General features: G+C 53.1%; 1 pseudogene; it reads right to left on the bottom strand.

Moving 5' to 3' along the window:
• Positions 1 to 509: 509 nt before the first annotated feature.
• LOC107298960 lies at positions 510 to 4,352 on the bottom strand (annotated as a pseudogene).
• Positions 4,353 to 5,274: the final 922 nt, after the last annotated feature.

Raw genomic sequence — 5,274 nt, 5'->3', positions numbered from 1 at the left:
AGGAATTCTGGGAGTTGAAGTCCACGAGTCATGAAGGGGCCATAGTTCCTCCACGCTGGCTCAGGAATTCTGGGAGTTGAAGTCCACCAGTCTTAAAAGAACCAAGGTTGCCTTCCCCTGCTCTAGACCAAACTAACTCTTTTGTTTTTTTTCAACTAATACTATTTTGGGATGTCATCCAAAGACTGTCAACGCTGCAAACACATGACAAAGACTCTGTGTGCCTTCCTCAAGAATCTCCATTTCGAAGTAAGAGCTAGTTCCAGGCAAAGCGTAGATCAAGACCACTCTTGTGTTACTGCAATTGTGTTGCTGCTTTGGGCATTAACCCCAAATAACGGTCTTGCACCCGTGCAATCTTTTGAGCAAGAGACAGCTGATTTTATTGTTTTAGGTTTTTTTTCACCTTGTCAGTGATTTTCTGGCAGGCAAGGGGGGAATTGAGTTGAAAAGTATACTCCTAGCCCGTTGTGGACTCTTCTTCTGCATTTGGGAACGGAGACCTGACTTCACGCAGCGTTCTCGGACGAAATGTGGTTTTTCTGTTGGTTTTCCCTCTCCGACATTATAACAGCCAAGCCATGTTTGACGTAACTCCGGAAGAGAAGAGAACAGTTTTTCAAGTAAGGTACTAAATCTGCCTCGGGATGTTTCTCCTTGAATTCGTGGAGATCTTCGAGACCTGCCCTGGCGGTCTCCTTGGAGTTGATCTTCTTGAAAATGTCAACCAAGGTTGGGTTGACTTCCTCCTGGGCTAGAGAAGGAGAGCCTGGCTCTCGGTCCACGCCAGCCTGTCCCTCAAAGTGGCCGAGAACCTTCTGGAGGTTGGCTTCCAAATCGGAGTCTCCCCTGTCCTCAATCATGGTGAGATGATCCAAGATCTCCTCGCCCTTCAACTTGCAAAGAGTATGGAGAAGAGTTTTCAGGGCCCGCAGCGGATAATTGCTCTGATACTGCTTTAATTTCTCCTTGGGCTGGGCCTTCATGAATAGGTGGACATCCAGCAGGATCTGGTCCAGGTAGAGGTTGTCGATAGTCTGAGGAAGCCTCTTGGCTGTTTTCCACAAGCACTTGGCCACCATTTCTGAAAAAGCAAAGAGGTTGGTGGGGGCGGTCATGCTTTCCTGGAGAAGCAGAAGCAAAGAACTAAGGATTCTGGTCTGGTTGGAGTTCTCCAGAACCTTCATGACCACCAGTTTAGTGGACTGCTCTTCTGGAAGCTCTTCTACTGGAGAATCCAACAAGAAGCTGATGAGACAACTGATAAGGTCCTTCAGCACTCCAGCAGAAGCTTGCTGGGCCAAGATCTCTACCTGGAAGAGGGCAGCCAGGTTGCAAATGATGGCGTTACGGAGCTCAACTACCTGTTCCTTCCTTGCTTCTTCTTCTGCCGTGACGTGGAGATGGTGGATGAACTTCATCTGCCGGAGGGCGGCTATCAGAAATGGGTTGATGTGGCCAGACATGAGCTCCACATGGTCCTCCTGCTCCAGAATCTCCTGAATCTGGACTAAGGCCTCCATACTTGTGACAAGGCTACCACTAGCCACGTGGCAAATGATCATGTTGACGTTAGGTGAGACCCTACTCTCAGCTTGAAGCTCCATATTCATCCCTGGTGATTCTCCAACTGCTGGTTTGGGATTCGGGGAGGTGTCCACCTGGTTGACCTTCTCCTGCTCTTGAACAGAATCTGAAGAGGCCTCTTCGGCTGGATTTCCAGTTGGGATGTTCCGCCTGGAACTTTCTGCAGACTTGGAGAGCTGCCTTTCCATTTTCTCCTCTCTGACATCCATAGCTCCTGCCTCTTTGATGCTGTCCTCCAAAAGGCCCATGTGCCTCTCTGAGATATTCCCGATGACCCGAAATGTTTCTGCCCCGAACACATCCCGAGCAGTTGCGATGACCTTCAAAGCAGCCGTATGGACCGCGTTGTTATAGTCTCCCGTCAAGACAAGGAGAGTCTTCAGAATTTTGCTGGGGTTTGGATGGCAGACTTCCGGACCGTATTTCTTCAGCAACCATCCCAACTCTTTCAAACAACCGACCCGTTGGTTGGTGTTCTTCACCTGGGCTCCTTCCAGGAGAAAAGACAACGTCTTGGAGGCTGGGTAAATGAAGACAATCTGCTTCACAATTGCCCGGACTTCTTTGAGGATGGATTCCTTGGTTCCTCCCAGCTTCAGGAGAAGGTAGGGCAGAAAAGAGGACACCTCGTTATCTGTCAGCTGATACTTCTCCTCAAAGAGCAGATGGAAGAGTCTCTGAAGGTACTCTAGAGTCTTCATCAGCACCCAAGTGTTGGTGTCAAACAACCGAAGGCTGAGCCATTTCAAGATGAGATCCAGGCAGCTGAGGACCCCATCTTTCTCAATCTCCAGGTGCTTGGTCATCACCGCCAACGCTTTGATGTGGTGTTGAAAGTTGGGATGAAACATCTCTTCTTGCAGCCAGCCGGACAGACAACTGGACATCTGAGCTTTGAGCTGCTCGATATATTTGCTGCTTGGGGTGTTGAAGTTCCATCTCAGGACCTTCAAAGACTTCTCCTCCTTGGCCCTTTGCTCTTTGCCTTTGGGGACAATCATAAAAATGGGACCTAGCTTGCTGGGACCTTCTTTGAAGCCCACTTTGCTTTGGGCCTTCGTCGCCGGGAGCCGCTTAGCTTTGGGGACAGTGCCTTCTGAAATGGCCTTTCGGACATCTACGCTCAACTCGTTGGACCCGACGTTTTCAGTCGAGGAGGAGGGGGTGGGTAGGCACGGTTGAGGAGTAGCCACCTCTGATCTAGACCAAGACTTGCCTCGTGGGAGCTTGGAAAGGGTGCTGGACAAGCTAAGGGTGGTCTTGGAAGATCTGCTGTCTTTGACTCTTTCCAGGAGAAGTAGGACCTGGTCTCTGGACGTTGGCTTCAGCTTGCTGGTAGCTTCAGCCATCTTCTCAACGCCAAGGTGAAGAAGGAAAAAGGGCAGGGCCTCCTGCGCGGCAGTGCGTGTTTCCTCGTGGGAATTCTCCAAGGCTGAATAGAGGTGAGGAACACAACGGAGCAGGTCAGCAGAAGCCGAGTTGGAAGACGGCAGTTTCTCCACCAACCAGCCCAGGAATCCCTGTCTGGGGGACACCATCTCCTTCTTCAGATCGGTGAAGAGGTCGTCTCCTTCCAGCCACTCCTTTATGCCTGTCTGCTCGGCCCAGGCCTCAATGGTGCTAAGAGCCATGGGCCTCAAGCTACTTTTGCTGTCCTTGAGAACCGCAAGGATGGACATCCCCAGGGTCTTGACATGATGCTTCACCCCTGGACCCATGGCCTTGGCCAACTGCTGCAGGACGATCAAGGTCTGCTTCACCAGAACTTTGTTGGCGTCGTGCAGACAAGCTTTCAAGGCGAGCGGGAGGTCGCCAAGGTTGGGCTGAATGGAGGTGACGTCGCTGAGGATCTTGGAGACTTCCTCCAGCCCTTCCTTCCGGACCTTCCAGCTGGGGTCCTGCATCTTGGACATCAGCTCGACCGAGATCTTCTGGCTGATGTCCACCGTGTTCTTCTTCCAGTAGGGTTGCGCATCGCCTCCCTGCTGCTCGTTGGCACAGTTTCGGCAAAACCGACAGCGGCCCCGAGTTTGAGGAGGAGGACTTTGGCCTCTCAGCTGCTCAAATCTGGCGTCGATCTGGGACAGAAGAGGGGGTCTCTCGTTCTCAAAGTAGGCCCTCAGGGGGCTGCCGACGTAGAGGAAGATCACCCCGAGGAGGTTGAAAGCAGAGGTCCGCACGTCTGGATGGGCTGCGGACAAGGAAGCTTTGATGTAGCTCACGAACGTCTTGGCCTGCAGGCCCTCAAACCCAAAATCTCGGATGGCCTCCGAAAGCCACTTCAGCGTTTCGGCCCGAGTCCTGGGGCTGTCCTGCAAAAATGCGGCTTCGGTCACTTTCTTAGCGGTCCACGGTAAGCCGCAAGCCTCCGCCACGGCCGTGAGGGCTTCCTTGGTGTCTCCGCCGCAGATGACATCTCCAATCTTGTCCACCAGGTTTCCCAGGACGAACTGAGCGGAGGTTCTGGAGAAGTTCCCTTTGCGGGCGATGAGGGTGACGATGTGCAACTTCTTCTGCATGACTTGGAGTTTGGTTTCGTTCCAGCCAGGCTGTTTGTGGAGGAGCCTGACCAAAGCTTGACAGGGCACCTGGTGGTGGTCCATCTCTTCCACGGCTTTCTCCAGGGCTTCCAGGCAGGAGATGCGCTCTTTCCAGTTGGTGCTGTCCAGATGTTGGAGACAGGACTCCGGGAGGACTGCAGCAGCTTCCAGCTCACATGATTCTTCTGACAGTTCCTTCTCGGTCATGTCCTTTGGTTCTAGCATCTTGGCTGCCTGGGCGTTCTAGAACCTTGGTCAGCCATGTGCGACATGGCGGCTCAGCCCTCCCTCGGGTGGCTATCAGCTCGGTCAGCGCCAAGGACATTCCGAGAAAACTGGGAGAGAGCCAAGATCTCCTTCCTAGGGGATCTGGCTTGCAGCCCCCCACTCTGCTCTCCCCAGAGAGAAGGTGGTCGTGCCCCACTCGTTGGGGAAGGGGATCTCCTTAAGCGGCTGCCACTCCAGCTTATCAGAGGTGGGCTTGGCTTGAAGACTCATGGGGGGGTGTCTTTGTGATGTCACTGATGCCACAACAGAGGGGAGGAAGACTCCAGGAACAAGAGATGTCCCTTAAATCAGGGGTCCTCAACCTTAGCGACTGTAAGACTGGTGGACTTCAACTCCCAGAATTCCTCAGCCAGGCACGCAAGTAATGAAGGGACCATAGTTCCCCCATGCTGGCTCAGGAATTCTGGGAGTTGAAGTCCACGAGTCATGAAGGGGCCATAGTTCCCCCATGCTGGCTCAGGAATTCTGGGAGTTGAAGTCCACGAGTCATGAAGGGGCCATAGTTCCCCCATGCTGGCTCAGGAATTCTGGGAGTTGAAGTCCGCCAGTCATGAAGGGGCCATAATTCCCCCATGCTGGCTCAGGAATTCTGGGAGTTGAAGTCCACGAGTCCTGAAGGGGCCATAGTTCCCCCATGCTGGCTCAGGAATTCTGGGAGTTGGTCCGCCAGTCATGAAGGGGCCATAGTTCCCCCATGCTGGCTGAGGAATTCTGGGAGTTGGTCCGCAAGCCATGAAGGGGGCCATAGTTCCCCCATGCTGGCTGAGGAATTCTGGGAGTTGAAGTCCGTGAGTCATGAGGAGGCCATAGTTCCCCCACGCTGGCTCAGGAATTCTGGGAGTTGAAGTCCACCAGTCAT

Source organism: Protobothrops mucrosquamatus, unplaced genomic scaffold (assembly GCF_001527695.2).
Source record: "Protobothrops mucrosquamatus isolate PMUCROS unplaced genomic scaffold, P.Mucros_1.0 scaffold4394, whole genome shotgun sequence".
Lineage (NCBI taxonomy): Eukaryota > Metazoa > Chordata > Lepidosauria > Squamata > Viperidae > Protobothrops > Protobothrops mucrosquamatus.
This window is presented reverse-complemented; position numbering and strand designations above follow the sequence as displayed.